The sequence below is a fragment of the Anguilla rostrata genome, chromosome 14, assembly GCF_018555375.3.
Source record: "Anguilla rostrata isolate EN2019 chromosome 14, ASM1855537v3, whole genome shotgun sequence".
NCBI classification, from domain to species: Eukaryota; Metazoa; Chordata; class Actinopteri; order Anguilliformes; family Anguillidae; genus Anguilla; species Anguilla rostrata.
In genome coordinates this window covers 19,572,662-19,590,209 of record NC_057946.1, presented here as the reverse complement: position 1 = coordinate 19,590,209, position 17,548 = coordinate 19,572,662, and the positions used below count along the sequence as shown (strand labels likewise).

General features: G+C 39.6%; 1 long non-coding RNA gene across 1 annotated transcript; it reads right to left on the bottom strand.

The window, feature by feature from the left end:
* Positions 1–11,654: 11,654 nt before the first annotated feature.
* On the bottom strand, positions 11,655–17,076 carry LOC135240076 (uncharacterized). The gene is made up of 3 exons (XR_010325579.1): positions 16,916–17,076; positions 12,889–13,029; positions 11,655–12,260 (listed from the first exon to the last, which is right to left on the bottom strand). It is a non-coding gene; the product is annotated as an uncharacterized LOC135240076 (long non-coding RNA).
* Between the last annotated feature and the right edge of the window lie 472 nt (positions 17,077–17,548).

Here is a 17,548-nt window from a genome sequence, read left to right as displayed (position 1 = left end):
TTTCCTGGCACAGTATGGGTAGAGCTGAAGGAGGCCTCACTCGACTGTAGTCGTGTTTTTAGGAGAGCCATGCGTCACACAGACAGAACATGCCAGAGGCACGGTTCCCAGTTACTACTGCTCAAAAACAGTGGGTGTAGTGGCATCTTACACAAAGTGACAAATTCGTCGTGTTAGTCTGTGTGATGATTCAGTGATACTGCTGTGTGTAGACGCACTTCTCTGAGTGCACGCTCGTAACTTGAGTGTGCATGCGAGTAGCGTCAGAGCCTTTTAAGAACATGAGCATTGTGTGTATCTGTTTTTCAGTGTGTGAGCAATGTGCATGTCTGTAAGTAAGAGCTGTCTGCAGGAGTATTTTTAGAAAGTGAGTGCTGTGTATAGGCATTGACTGTGGGTGTGTGCGAAGTTAGTTTGATCACTGTCTTAACCAGTGTGGATACATATGAATTCAATTTTTTTGGAGAGCAGATAGCCCATCCTCCTTTCATATGTTTCCCCTTTATTTTATTTTCCCCTTATTTATTTTTCCCTTTATTTTCCCTTTATTCAGAGAAAGGGAATCACAACACAGAGAGTCATGGTAGGGATCAAACCACCAACCACACAGGGGGAATCAGCTTGATTAATATGCACACCCCATGGACTGTGCCACACACCTTGTCAACATGAATCCGTGTGTGTGTGTGTGTGTGTGTGTGTGTGTTTCGCATTGGCTAGTTGTATCCAGGATAAAAAATCTAAAATAATTTTTCTGACACATTTAATGATATATTCTTTTTCTTAAACCATTGCTTACACAGGGTAATAGGGGTAGGAAATGTGAACTGTTGTGAGGCTTTTTGACCACCTGCATTAATTTCACATTTTCTTACCTTATAACAAAGTTCTACTCAGGAAGAACTGTGGTTGAACAAAATGACCTGACTATGTAATGACAGTATTTTCTTCCTTTGTACCTATGAGAATGTGTCACTCATGTCATCAAATACAGAGGATAAAATACTTAAATATGCCACATCAGTGAAGTGGTGTTCCCTCAATGCTCTCTCGATGTGTACTCTCATCCAAAAATTAGAATGCGCATGATACTAAAACATTAAAAACAACTAAAAACATTGAGAAAACTGTGCCAGGCTGTCTGATGTATGACAATCCCTTCATTATTCAATTATATAAATATTCAAGTAAATCTGAAATTGAACTGATTTAAAATTCAAGATATTAAAAATATGAAATTACATAGGGCTATTGTCTAATCCTAAACATAACTCTAACTTTAAACATGACCCTAATCATTTAGAGAAATAACATCTTGTTCAATTTCTGGGCTCATCCTTTAGATGGTAAATTTGTTTTTATTTTGAATTTGCTATGTTCTTGTTTTCAGATTTTATTCTGATAAGATGTTGCATCCAGAATGCACACCGTATGGAATAAATTGCTTAGTTTCAGGTTCCTCCTGAAGAAATGTTGGCGTTTTTCTATTTCTTTCAAGTAATCAGCTTGTTAATGTATTTCAATATGTATTCACTTTTTCAGCTCACAAGAGATGGCCTCAAAATTTCCATATTTATGAAAGCAGTTTCTACAAAAATATAAAAAATGAACCCTTACATTTGACAATACACACGCATCTACATCATTAAACCACTACTCAATCTCAGTGACAGTGTCTGTGTGTGACACAAAGGAAATGTTCCCCAGAGAAATCCAGTAGTAGGCTTTTGCTTTCACAAAGAAAGAGACTAATTCAGTTTAGGACTTCAGATTAATATTCAGCAAAACCAGTGCCTCTTCATAATTTAACCAGTGGAGACCAGACTTCTTTTACGGGGTCTACTTAAGATTCAGCAAACATACATACATATGCTAAGTTTCCAGCTGAGACCTGCTCCCTTATCACCGATGGCCATTCTTTGTGAATGAAACCCTGATCCACGCAAATGACAAACCAAATGCATCTAACACCCCCAGAGAAGGTGGCAGTTGTGGTGTCTCTGTCAATGGGACACTGCAGAAAGGATTTAGGGCCTAACAACATATTTCACCTCGCAACCTTGATGGTCTGCGTTAACCCAATAAAATCATTTTCATGCTGAAGCAAAGAATTTTTTTGAAACTTCCATAAAGTCTCCATCACTTCCTGCTGTCTTGCCGACTGTCACCTTTCAGAGCAGTAAAGCGAAAGAGAAAGTGTCGCTGTTTCCCGAGTGTGACTGGCATTCCTCTCATTTCCCACCTCCTTTCTTGTGATGCGCTCTCTCACACCCTGCATGTCACTAAATTACACTTCTTCAATGCGGAGTTCAGGTGTTTAATTACAAAGTAGCCCTGAATTGATACGCGTACTTATAAATATTTTTTTTGCGTTTGTATTTTACTTGGGTAGATTCCTGTGATCTAGAGATTGTGGGTGTGAAGTTCCACTCGTGATTCCTCAGAGGAGGCTTTTTGTTAGTATTGACAGGGTATTTTATTTTTCACCAAATCATGCTTTCCACCAGTTCTTTCTGAAATAAATTGATCTGGTTGATCTGCTCAGTCACATCTCTGAATCTTTAAACACAGCTTAATGTGAGAGGACCACCACTCAGAACCTAGCAGCACCCAAAAGGTATAAAGGATATTCACATCATTTTTTTTCATTTAATAAATCAATCTGACAGAAATTTTTAATGTAAAATTATTTGTTTTATTTCTAAATAAACAGGCAGTCAGGAATTCATCAAGAACCCCCGAACACATCTATATGTATATGCACTAAACAGACAGGCCCAAAAAAGGTGGCACAGACAAAAAGAAACCAAACATCCTTCATTGGTTTTGTCTTTCTGTAAAGCCAATGTGGAATTTTTGAATAGATCACACATACAATCACAATGATATTCAGGAGGTAAATAGGTTTACCATTATCTTTAGGAATAGTTTTTTTTTTTAAGTAGAAGAGGGCCCATTTGAAATCTTGACCTAACTATTTTTCCATTTGGTCCAAACCCAGACTCAGCCTCATTTTAATATCCCGCAGCACTGGTGGCTAATGTGGCCCTGGAGTATGCGGTGGCTGTCATTCTGTGTTGTACAATGGGAACATCCCCCCAAGGACCAGAGGCAGGAGCCATATCTGAACACAAATCAAGGGCAGCACAAATATAGGTTAGGTCATATCTTAGTATTCCACAAAAGCTAGCATCAGTATAATCTGGACCAATTCCCCCATGCACACACAAATGCTTACATTAGCACGGAAGAGGCAGGTATATAAATATAAAGGACAAATTTTGCTTGTATGTATATATGAGGGGTGCATATTTTTCTTTCCAGGTAGTTTTTTCGAGTCTGAGGCCACATATCAATTTAAATGGCTGCATGTGTCACGCCTGCTTGCTAACACCCTGCGGTTATTGGTCATATTCATGCATGCTTTGCTGTGGTTCACTTGAATTTATGAATCAGAATAATTAACCCCCCAATTGTGCTGTGGCGACATTGATTTCGTCTGCGTGCACATTGCGCATTTGCATTGATACCCCTTCACAGGCGGCGAAGGTTTAATTTACCAGGGAATAAGTTAATGAATGCACCAAGAGGCAACTTGATCTTGAACCGTAAAGGGATGGGGAACATCCGCGTGACAAAAGGCGAGAGCAGTGGCCAGGGCCAGATGGCGTGGCAGACTGAGGCAGACGACAGGCACACTGCAACCGTGGGGGGAGGAGAACACCAACCCGCTCACCTTCCCAGAGCAGGGGCCAACGGCTGAGATTATACAGCACCACCTTTACTCCAGGCAGGGGGATGGGTAGAGCAGAAACCTGCTGCCCTCTATGTCTGTGCTGCCATGTACCAGGCTGAAGAGCCCCAAAGAGAGGAAACACTCATGAACAGCAGTATTGATTTTAAAAAAATAATTTCAAGGTTATCCTTTTAGAACAGGAGACCTAGACATGCGCAAGTATCGTTATCATGAGGGATTTCCCCAGTCAAGCCCTTTCTTCGCTTTTTCACAAAGACAAATGCAAATGAAATGTGATTGTTCTGCTTATATATTTATGTCACAGAGTTTTGCCTTATTACACATGCCACTAACACTGTTCACTCTGATTGGCTTAGGGGGTCCTCATAATACTTAATGTAGAATCTTGACAGATGGGTCTCACAACCTCCCCTTAACCTCCTATATTACTACAGCATATTCCTTTCTTGCTGACACTCCCTTGAAATATGGTGACCTCAGGGGATTCTCCTTTATCTCCAGCAATGTGTATATTAGTGTTTGAATCATACTGCTGTCTCTCTCTAATGACATTTTAAAAATGAACTTTACTTGATTAAGCAATACAGCTACAGACTCTGAGTTACCTTTAAAATTGTATTTTCCCACTCAGTTATTTAATCTGAAGGTGTTCTTACTTATTAGAATTATTACCATCATAAGTATTTTTAGTACCAAATTATTATCAGGCAAGCAAATAATAAACAGCTTTGTGCTAATAACAAAAAAGGGAGCCAAGGCCTTTGTAACTGAGGTTGTGACCATTTGTCTTGTCCGAGCAGTTGAGTTAATTGGGTACACATGCAATGAAGTAAAATGTGTAAATTATGGGTCTGCATGCTATTTTATTCATAGCAACAGTCATATATAGTCCATAACATATTTCATTTTTGTGAGTTTGTGTTCTGTTTCATCTTGAATGACATAATCTGAAAAGGTTTCATTTGAAATAAGATTAACTAGGACGGGGAGCTTTAAGGAATAAAATGTGCTTGAATTTAAACTATTTGTATTGGTACCAATGTGCATACATAGGATTTGTGGTTTTACCTGCTATCTAAATCTGTTCTTTCTAGTATGCCATAAATTTGGTATATTTCACATAAATTCATTTCAAAAGGAATTCATTTGTTCTCTAGTAACAGTCACTTATTCTACTAATCTCTTTTTATTCATCTCAAATTTGCATTGGTCCTGCAATCCCACTCTAAATTTCTGAAGTATGTTTCCGTTTTATTTGTTTTTTTTTTTTTTTTGCATGGCCCTCCAAGTTAAATAACCATGTATTTGAATTGCCACACATTTGTTAATGAGAGTAAGCATCTGGTTCACTCCGGGACTGGGCTGGAACCAAGAATCCAGACAGCATGATAACAACAGTCTAGACGTGTCAGCAGTGCTGTCCCTGCATGCGCACGCAGACATGCAGAGGGGCCACGGACGTCCTGGAGCACACGCATCACTTCCCCTCTCATCCAGCGCCTGATTGGATGCTCAAAATTCTTAAGACCCCTGCCAATGCGGGGGCCCTGGCGCAACGCTGGGCAAATATGAGGACGAATCTGGGCCATGTGACGTGCCGTGCACTTCCTGCAGCCAGCTCAGGACCGAGGGACGGCCATGCCAGGCTGTTTATAGAACCCTCCGGAGGGAAGTGAGTCAGAATCAGGCCCCTCTGCAGGAGACGCAGACATGAGGGCTCATCCTGAGACGCGGCTGTCCTTGGCGGCAGGCACTCCACATCGTCACTAAGCTACAGCCCGTCGCCGGAGAAAAATAAATCGCCCGTGACACGTACATTTGTGCCGTAAATGTCACAATGTCTGAAGCCATCCATTTGTTGCATAATACACGCTTTTCTATAATAGAAATGAATTATTTCCACAATTAATATAAGTGGTTTCTATAGAGCATATTAATAATTTTGCCCTGTAATTTTTTGTTTAAGAATGTGTTAATTGTGTAATTGCATTAATTAAAGCTAACATGCTTGGTGAGTATCAACTAGTGTAACAAACGTTTTAATGCCTCTAACATATACTTTGGACCTCCTTTGTAGTTTCAAAGGAATACAATGTGATACCAAACATATGCAATCCCGTACAGAGATTAAACTAAAAAGTAGGTCATCTCTACTTTTGTCTAAAGCAGTATGATACACTTGCTTGATTTCTGGATGAGGTAGTTGATATTCCAGGCAGGAATTAAAATGCTGATTAACTTCATCCTAATTCCAAGCCAGTCAAGTTGTCACTAGGTGCTTTAAAATTTTAAAGGGTTTCAAACAAAATTCATATTTTAAAAATAGATTTTATTCTAGATTTTAGCTTTTGAGGTTACAGAAACATGAAAATGCACACGTTTTGTATAAAATGAGTATCATCCACAGGGCATCATTGGAACAGTGAAGTTAAGTAAAGTATATTTGTATACTTTCAAACACAAAAGACTTGGTTGAAAGCATACCGCCATACATTTTAACATACTGTAAACAATGATGTATTGCGTTCAAACATAACACAGAATACAGCTAGAATCTCAGCATATCTTTGCTACTGTCAGGTGAGCAGTTCCGCTTTCATTTTTTTGCTGTTGCATTTTATTCCACAGAACCAAGAACAACAGGATGTATAAAATCATTTTAGACAATAAAATCATGTTTCAAGTTACAGTAAGTTGACAAAGTCAAAAAGCAGGGAAAGCCAAGTATGAACCATTGCACTTTTACTTGACCTGTGGCACCACAGTGCTTTCTAGCACATCCTGCTATTCAAAATGAAACTTTGCTGTATGTTGTTTATTTTCAGACAAAATGTGCTGACCACTCTGAATTTAAGTATTTTGGGTTTGCTGAGGATACAAATATCCCTTCAATCAAATCAAAGTATTAACGGCAGTGTTACTTGTTACTAATTCTGTTTCCTTTTCATCTTTGTGAGTCTTGCGGTAATTTGAAACATTGATATTTGTCTGGAAAAGCCATGTTTTTTGTACCGTAAAGTTAATATTTGTGTATGCTATAAAATTAGTGATTTTATAAACTGAACAGGTTACACAGAGGTCTGACTCAAGGTCTGATACACCACATTCATGAATTCAGAAATTTGCACTTGGTGACATTATAGTTTTTTTATTGCACACTAAAAAGCAGTGTATAAGTATCACAGCCTGTTTCAGTCATAACAGAGTCCAGAAGTTGAATGGGTTCAACAGGTGCCAATCCCAATAAGTACATTTTTAGGTAAAATTGTTCAGTTAAAACATTTCACTTTATTTTGTTATCTAAGACACGCATTTATTACTAAATATTTCACATAGAAATTGGCACTACCCCTGCTCAACTGAACATAATAAAACAAGCGAATCTGGCTAATGTTGACCAGTTAGTTGATGATGAAAACTGACATGGCTTACTAGCTATGCAATGTTATCCAATGATAACAATATTGTTCATTGCTGCCCAACTCAATGTGGCTGAAATCCTGACTTGCTATTCCAGCTGTGGTTTTTTTGTACCTTGTGGAGTTTCTTAACTTAACTAATGTGTTTATTTTTAAATTGTTATCAGTAGTTTTAATTATGCTTTGCTCTTTTATTATATAATCTATTTTGAATTATAATTTAAGGAATTCTAACAAATATTTTCCTTCATTAATTTTTCAATCCTTAGTATACTTTCTTTCTTGTATTTGAATGTGTCATTTGATCACAGCATCTTCTCAAGTATAAGTGGTTTCACTCCAAACTATGTTTGTCAGCTCCAACATTATTTCATTCATTGTAACATGGGGATGCTTTCTGTGCCTATTATTAAAATGTGTGCCATGGGATATTGAGCCTTTTCCATTAAGGACTGCCATGCTCACATGGGAAAGTAATGTTGACTCTCTCCCCCATTTTAGATGTGTAAACAAACAACTTACATGTGGTAAAAGTGCATATTCTCAGCCCTTCTTTCTCCGATGTAGAAATTACAGCACTTCTTATACATAGAAAGTTAAATAAGTTAAAAGGGTATGTCCATTCAATTTATTGTGATTATTTCTGAATTATCTGGTCTATTCACTTGAACCATGCATCAGCTAGAAGAGAGCATCTTATTGCAATATCATTAACTATAGAAATGTAGAAACCAGAGCCTTGAACCATGAACCATTAAGCCTGAGACAGAGTATTAAAAATGGCATATCTTTTCATGAACTGTAGGTCCAAGTGACTAGCTGTTTATCCCTCATATACTGCGGAACTGTCTATACTAAATTTTAAAAGGCAAGGCTGGTGCTTCAGAAAATATGGCTGCCATGAGGTAAGATCTTACAAACATTGATTTCCTTATTTGAGTATCTGTTGGGCTCGTAAGCATCTGTGATTTGTGAAGCAGGAGTTTCGTTGTTTCTCTGTGGCTGTGTTGTGTGGTACCATGGCCCTGGGCAGGCCGTGCCTGTCCCCGCACAGCGGACACTGCAAGGGTCTGCTCAACACCGCAGCAATCGAGCACTCAGAGCCGAGATGCTGCCACGTTGTTTTTGTCGTCCTGCTTTCAATCCTTTAATTCGTCTGAGCTCAGACATCTAAAATTAGGTGGTAACTTGAACCAGATGCAACTCTGGAACTTGTGTCAAGCCTTCTGTGACAACTAATCATCCTTCCCCCTTTAAATTTCTTTATGTTGTTCTGTTTTTTTTTAAAGCATTTTCTTGCTTTATGGTGAATGGCTTCCTTTACAGCAATGTTTTGTAGATTTCACTTGAATGTTGCTACGACATAAGACTTCAAGCCATACCAAACACCCATTGTACAAGCAGATCTAGGCAATGCATCTAGATTTCATAAGTTTCTTTTGAAACAAATTCAAGCTGTGTCTAGTTCTGTTCATAGTCTTTTCCATTAAAGTACTAAAGGAAAAAAGTTCATTTTAACAACAAAAAAAGAAAAGAAAAAGGAAAGGAAAATAAAAGGCCAAATATCACCAACACCACTACAACAGTTTGTACTATTGGCTAGTTTTTATAACATTTGCTTCGAGCTTACACTTTCACATATTTCTGATAAGGGTTTGTGATGATAACAATTTATTGTTGTTGTTGCTACCATAACAATAACCATAATCATAAGTTATTTCCTTCCATCCACGGTTAAAAAATAGGTTTGCATTCAACAGTACACAATAGGATGATTTTCCAGGGATGTCTGGAATCTATTGTAAAAGCAAACTAAACACCACTTAAAATGAAACTCAGGAAATGGACTGAAAATGATAACACTATAAAAGAAACAGATTTTAGCTCAACATTTGTTATTTTTGTTTGCTTGATAGTCTAGTCAAGTAATATGCATTCTCAGCTTGTCTGTTTGACCAAATGACCATATACTTGAGCTTTGGTTACCAAACAATGCAGTTTTTTATGGAATTTGCTTGTGTGTCCTGGGAAGTATCCAGCAATCAAAATGAGGGTTGGGAAAGAGTGGCCAGTGTACAATAATGGTCAAATATTTATTCACTCATTTTATAGATGGCATTTATCTATGCGTTTACCATAATGTAGCAGGGCCATCCAGTTACAGATGTCTATAATGAGCACCATACCACAAGGATAACATATCCAGGTTGTGAAAGAAAGCCAACATCACGTAGAACATATTTAATGGCTGCTTTTTTCCCCCTCAAAGGCTCTAGTGACGTATCACATGACGCACGACTTCCTTTCTCAGAAGCTTCCGTGTGCCCTGTTACAGGAGTCATGGAACAACTATGGAAGCATGAAGCGTGCGAGAGATGTGCAAATATAACCCCAAGCCTTTTTCGGCATTCTGAAACCGTTTCATTGCAACAGCCACATTTCATCCATTTTCAGTTGGACATTCGTTGTCCAGTTCTGAGTCTTGCACCCACGTCAGGAATAAAGCCTGCAGATTTCAAGTCTAGCTCCCCGACCGCCACAGTAAATGGGAAAAGCCGAGTTTTACAATTCATGAGAAAACCGCGTTGTATTTCACAGGAACCCCCGAGCGAAAGGATGCAGCAGGCATGTTGCCCCCGCCCTCGCATCATTATATATCAGATGCAGCGCACATGGGTGTGGGGCTGTGATTCTGCCACAATTATCCCTGCTGGCCACGGGCCTGGTCTTGCAGCGGTAATGATGTCTGCAGGGCAAAGTACATGAGTGTGAGTATGGAACGGTGTTATCAGCACTTGTGCTCGGTGGCAGGCTGAGCGGAAAATCTTAATTAAATACAAATGTTTATCTCTGGTGCAGCCCCTGCAGCCGGCCTCCCTGGACTGGTGACAGTGTAAACCACAAAAGACTGATACAAGTCCTTAGTTTCATTACATTTCATTACAGGAAGACTCCTACATTCTCCCGCCCAGAGCTGTGGCAGACTGTCAGATGGAGAGGGGGAGAGGGAGGGAGGGTGGGAGGGAGTGAGAGAGGGAGGGAGTGAGAGGGAGAGAGAAAAGAGGGAAATCGTTTCACTGCCACACTTTGATCTCCGCCAGTTAATGTGCCTGCTTTGCTTAATACAGACAAGTCATTCAGTGGGCCCAGTTTAATAACTTTGTTTTTACAGAGTTTAATTTAAAGGACAAAACAAAAGTCGCCTTTAAAAGCACTCCCCAAGCCATGAAAGGGGACCAACATAACCTCTTACATCTTTACATTTTCACCTTTTTCAACAACATACCAAATTCTCTAGCCACTCCAAAGTTCCCAGTGGGATGGCCCAACACAGGATTTTTTTAAATGAGGTGTGAGACGTAACGAAAGTGACTTTAAACAGATATAACATGGATTTAGCCAACAAACTCCGGTGCGGGTGTGGGCTGCATAAGCAGGTTCTTTCATAGGCTGTAGCAATTATAACATTCCACAGCACCAGCGACTGGCTCCTAGTAGCAGATGGAGTAATTCTGATTGACATGTAGAACATACATGTAGCTGCTCATAACTGCCATATACACTTTGGTTTTACCATGTAGAAATCAATGCATTTTTCATACATAGTCCCCCCATTTCAGGGCACCATAATGTTGGGGAAATACAGTATTAACCTTATGTAAATTAAAGTAGTCATGGTTAGTACTTTGTCGCATATCCTTTGCATGCAATGACTGCTTGAAGTCTGTGCCCCATAGACATCACCAGGTGCTGATTATCTTCTTCAATTATGCTCTGCCAGGCCTGTACTGCATCCATCTTCAGCTCTCGTTTGTTTCGGGGGCTAGTTGGCTTAAGTTCTCTTCGGTATATGAAACGTGTGTTCAGATGGATTCAGATCGGGTGAATGACTTTGCCAGTCAAGAATTTTCCAGTTTTTGGCTTTGAAAAACTCCTTTGTTGCATTAGCAGGATGTTGGAGGATCATTATCTTGCTGTAGGCTGAAGCACTGTCCAATGAGTTTGAAGGCATTTTCTTGAACTTGAGCAGATAAGATGCTTCTGTTCACTTCACAATTCATTCTGTTGGTGTGATCAGCAGTTATACCATCAGTGAGCCAGGCAAGTGAGCCAGTAACTGGCAGCCATACATGCCCAAACACCTCCACCACCATATTTCACAGATGAGTGGGGATGCTTTTACCTTTTGGTCTTTGCTCTTGCCATCACTCTGATGCATGTAAATCTTGGTCTCATCAGTCCACAAGATGTTTTTCCAGAACTCTGCAGGCTTTCAGGTACTTCTTAACACCTAACCTGGCCATCCTTTTTGTGACTAACTATTGGCTTACATCTTGTAGTTTAGCCTCTGTAGTTCAGTTTGTGAAGTCTTCTGCAGACAGTCATCACTGATACATGCATGCCTGCCTCCTGAAGAATGTTTCTGATCTTAGAGTGTTTCTGATTTAGGCCCAAAACTAAAACACCTAGATTTAAAAAAACTTCAATAAGACACACTTCTCAAAATTCAAATAATTCCACAGAATAACAGCAAACTGAAACACTGAGACAGGTACACATTTTCTCATGATTTTTTTTTTTCTGCTCTAGGCTTTTTATCCCCTCTATCTTAGTGGTTGCATGGCAACTTAAAGAAATATATTCCATTTTTATTGCTTTGGTTTTTGTTAACAGACTGAGCTGTAGAAACATGGCCTTGCTCCAAGTTTAAATTTCCTTAACTGCTCTAAAAACATTTAATCACAGGTTAGGAATTCATATCATTGTGCCACTGTGCTGATTGAATGCGTTTCATAGAGGATATCTTTTTTTTGTCAGTAGTGTTGTACTCATAACCTCACTTACACGTTCCAAATTTGTGCTTGATTTAACATGCACTTTATGAATATGTAATGCAGCCTAATGGGATTTGTTTTGGTCTGCCATGTTTAAATCACTTTAATTATTGTCACAACTTTTTTGACACGATTTTCCACCCCAGCCAAACTCCCCGAGGGAAGAGCGGATTAGCGCATTCTGATGTTTAGAGCGGTGGTGAAATCAAAACCTGCATCCCAGCTGAGATTCTCTGCTTTCCCTCCCACCTGAAGGGAAAATGATGCGTCTTAGAGACCCCAACGGCACAGCAGGAGTCAAAGACTCTTTCCTTGGAATTTTCTTCTTTAATGGTGCCGCTTTTTTCTTAGAGGTCTGTGAATAATTATGTACTTACAGGGGTACATCCTCCCTCGAATAGTATATTTGTCAGTGCAAACAATAATGGCCAATCTATTGTTCAAACTTACAGGTTCAAAAATGGTTTAGTTCAGCTGCACACAGTAAAATGTTCAGTGTTAAATCAACTCTTACAGAGTACATATACAGTGCATTAATGGCATTAATGGGTTTTTATAGATCTTAAGAGGGCATCATTAGCAGGTGTGGATCATCAGCAGTTGTCAAATAAAACAAACATATTCAAATGTATCATTTTGTAGTCCTTAATAAAAATAACGGTGTTATTTTTATATTTTTTATAAGACGCGCTTTGTGAATTTTCCTGTAACAATGCTTTCACCAATTGTATATATAGTGATGGGTTGTCATAGTAATATTCCTCAGTGGTGGAGGTTATATTCACTAAGCCCTCCCCTTCTTATTCTTATATCATTTCAACTTTTCATACAAAATGAAGTTTCACATAACTAATGAAAATAAATCAAGCAAAATCACCATGTACATAAACGTAGAATTCAGGATCTGTACAGGACAGTGAGCTGGCCAGGGCATGGACTGCAGAATACTACACCGATCTTAGGACCAGTAGATAGATATCTTTCTCTTGAAGAAAGTTCCTTCCATTGGACTCCTAATCTGAAAAAAAGCCAGACAAAAAGGTACACAAAAGGAAAGAAACACAAACACTGTCCGTCCTGTGCAGCACAACACAAATGGATAAAGAAGAAATAATAACACAGAAGCTAATGCCCGATTTACACCAAAGGTGGCATTCCTACACCACTCTAGTCATTAATTTCCAATAGAGAGAGGGCAACAAGGTGCGATCCTGCCGGTGTCACTGGCAGCGGTCTGAATCGCTAGTATTGTGCTATTTGTTCATGTAAAAAAAAAAAAAAAATGTGGACTCCTGCGGCATATTGCCATGACCAGCCAGTGCACAAACCAATCCTAAAACCAGACTTTACCTCAAAATGGGGGATAAATTAATCGTCAATTTCAGAATTTCCCAAAATTTACAGTACACAGAGGCCTTTCTTTTTCTATATTTCATAGCCTATAGAGCTACTACCTACTACCACTGCACTGGATAAATCTTGTACGTAAATTCCTTTCTACTTTAAGAGGGGCAGTAAATGGAAATGATAGTCTCATCATCAGTCCTCCTCTCCTGTTCTCAGCGAGATGCTCAAGCATACCTGCATAAAGACCTGTACCGCAGAAAAAAGAGGTACGAGTTCAAACAATCTGTACCACAAAAGAAAAGCGTTCTTTTTTTCTTTGTTTGTTTGAACAGAGGAATTGGGAGAACATGGAAATACGTCAGAAGGGGCTGACTTCTCCTGTTCCTTGGCATCCGCTGAGAGACACTCCAGGAAGTACATACTCTGTCAGAGGAGCTCTTACGGTCAGAAAATACGGGGGCCAGGAGAGCGGGTGTGGAGGAGTGAATGATGGTCTCATAATCTCTTCAAATGAGCAGCACCTTTGTACCCGTATTGTTTTGCTAGTGGCCAACTCATGGACGCTGGAGATTGCTGCTACATTACTCCTGAACTACTGCCATTCAAACATATTTTTCTGTTGGTAAGGGCCTGTGCTGTACAAACACCTGAACACTGAATAATAATGCGAGTTTGTGGCCGTTGATATGAAACACCTAAAGTATGAAATATAATAGCCTTGCCTTGAACTTGCGACCTAATACACATGCACCGAGTTTCCTGTTACACAACCCTTCCTAGGGGAGAGCAAGGGGTTATCAATCTGAATGGCTTCCACCAACTGAATTTTTATGTGCCAAACAGCTTTTTGCCACTTCTGCCAAGTGACAACACCCAAAAACTCAACCTTCTAAGGATAATTCTGTTTGTTTTAATAAGAGAAATAACTGATGGTATAATTACAGAACATTTTTTAAAACAGATATAAACATTTTCTGATATACACGTCTAATTTAAGCTGGGCAAAGCTCACACACTAATGGGGTTTAGAAGTTCAGTGAATCTGAGTGACTAGATTGGAGAAGCTTTTCCTACTCTGGGTCCAAGACCATCCTTTCAATTTCATATCTGCATTTTTTTTTCATTTGCAGATTTATGGATATGAAGATCTATGTGGTTCCTTTATATTAATATAATTAATAATTAATTTAGGTTAATTAGCAGTGCTGGTGTGGTCTGTGGTTGCAGTTAGTGTTGCTCTCATTTTTTCACTTCTGCCCTTCAGTATCACTAAACTATTGCAGTCCTTATATTTGCTTGTTTCTTCCATTTTAGATCTTTATCAAGCTTGCCCTGCTCACAATATACATGCGCTCTGAGTTCAGTGTTCTTATCGTCACTTTTCTGTCTAGTCATGTCATGTGTCTCTATCCACAGAATGACAGAAGTACTGCTTTCAGTTTTTACATCTCCTAAGTAATTAGGAGGCATTCCAATTGCCACACCAACACATACAGGGACCATGCTTCCACAGAGGACCTTATGTGCCAACATGCTATTGCACACAGTACCCTGCTTTGGCAACTTTTTCCACATGTTATCTGGAGCTAATGTACAAACTTACAGAAAATTAGACTACCTTTTAAATTTTAAAGCAAGCATTGGTACAGATGAATCATTAAATTGTCCTGTGAAAATGTACAGCTCAACATCAACAATTGTTTCAGCAATGAGATCTAGAGTGGTATTTTCATTGTCAGCCAGAATATTTTCAAAGTCCAAATCAGAAGTAACCGTAAGAATCTTGTGAGACTTTTTCAATTAATATAGCCGTATGAGCAAGATACCGTTCTATGAGCTGAGAACCTAGAACAAAGTTGTGAGGGGTTGCTGCAATGAAAGTCAGAGGCTTTATAAAGTCCTCATCTGAATCACAAGAGAACTTCTGCTCTGTCTAATGCAACAATATCATCTTCTTTCTCATGCTTGGAATGAACCGTTAAGATGTGAAGAGACAAACTCGATACACGGAGAGGAGCACTCTTAAAGTAGTGCTTAAACTCTCACACATACCTGTCAATGCCGTTACACAGACCCACTCAAACCACTCATAAAAAAAGGGTTTAGCTCATTTTACGGAAGTCAAAAGCCAGTAAAAGGTAATGCTGCTTTAAATAGCTGTGCGACAGAAGCTGATGGGGTAGAAAGAAATCAGTCAGCGGCCTGGATGAACAAAGGCAAATAGAGGCCGAACTTAGGCTGGGAGACTGCGACAGCACAGGATGCCAGTCTGACGGGAAATAAGAGGTCATGGCCCAGCCCAGGATCCATGATAAAGATCACAGACATCCTCAACGATGAGGAGATACCACAGGCTGCTTTTCTGACTGAACCTATCACTTTTACCCATGCAGTCTGTCCTTGTCACGCAAGCTCTATAGGTCTGTGTCTTTGTGTGTGTGTGTGTGTGTGTATGTATGTGTGTGCGCATGTGTGTGTGTGTTCATTTGTGTATTTGTATGCTGTGTGTGTTTGTGTCTGTATGTTTATAGAGGGGGTGTTTTCTTCATTCCCTGCGACTCCCCCATCAGACACTTTAATTAGATAGAGGACTGGGATTTAAAGTTCCTTAAACTTCTTTAAAGCTCCATGGAAAATTGATTTATGGTGTATTAGCAGCAGCAGCAGCAACAAGCAGCGTTTACTGCTGGAGACGACATCCTCCTACCCCCCTGCTGCTCCCCTTCCTGGGGCTGAAGCATGAAGCAGTACCAGGCAGGACCCCGCTACCACCCAGGCCAGCATGCAGGCAGTCTGGCAGAGAAAGCCCTCCACAGTCCCATCTCTTTCACTCAAACTGTCTTTGATGGCATCTCTGCACCCTAATCCTGCAGGCTGTTAAAATATGATTTCAAGCATTGTTTTCTGCTTCCATACTCCAAGCATGAATATTTTATCTACATTTCACTTCATTGTGTGAGTGCACTTGTGTCAAAGCAGCTCTTCTCTGCATATGAACAGAGGATTATGGCCACCCATATGGCAGCATAGTCCCAAATTTTAGTGCTGCACAGTTTAATAAAACTACAAGACGTGTAGTCAGATCAGTTAATTTAAAACATACACTGGACCTTGGTGTTAATAGCCATTTTACATATACCCCTTGGAAATATACCATTGCACAGGAAGTTGTATTGGAAATAATGGGTGTATGAATTGGATTGGAAAGGGTATCCTATTAACCTTCTTTAAAATTAGAAGAAATTAATTTTTTTTTGGTAGTCTCAGAAAACCTACCCATGATAAATGGCAGAAATGCATTGAACACAGAATAAAACCTGGAGACAGACAACTCTCTATTGCAAATACTAGTCAAACTTAACTAAATTGACCAAGTGGGCACAACAGCCTGCTTTGAGCAAGATGACAGAAATTGGTTTATCTTCAGCTTTGAAATACAAGATTATCTGATTACATATCACTTAGTTTTCACAGAAGACATAACTTAGAGCTGTGCAATTAATTGACACGGGGGGGGGGGGGGGGGTCCCTAAAAAACAAGCCCAATATTATATTACCTGTTCGTTCTTCTTGGACAGGCCAGGGTCAAAACACAATTCAAGGTTCTCCAGCCAAAGGAAATAATTATCCAAACCATTTCAATCAGCACTTGTTCTCACACTCCACCCACACACCGGCCACTTTCCCCCAGCAGGTAATTCACAACAAGATGACTGAAGCCAGGGACCTTCATCCCTGGCTCACTAATAGGCTGATTGCAGGCAGCCGTGGCCATTTTCAGACTGGAAGTCCATATATGGTAAGGGGTGGGAACCACTGGGAGAGAACATAATGGCCCTCAATTACTTGTCCCCATTTCATGCCCCACCACCCCATTACCATAGACAAAAAAAACAAGAACGGCTATGTTCTGTTACTCAATTCAAAGTAAGAAAGTGTAGTTATGAGCTAAATGTGGGAAGGAGAATTCATAGATAATCACCTTGCAGTTCCTATTACAGCTCTCTGGATCATTTGTGCAAAATACCTCACTCCTTTAGTTCCTGGCCAACTCAGTTCAACTTTAGCCACTATCTTATTGCACAGAGTGATGCACAGAAAAGTCACTGTGATAAAAAAAGTGTGAATAGTTCATAAAGCTAAACATGATGAGAGAGACAAAGCATCGCATACATTTACAGTGGCTACTG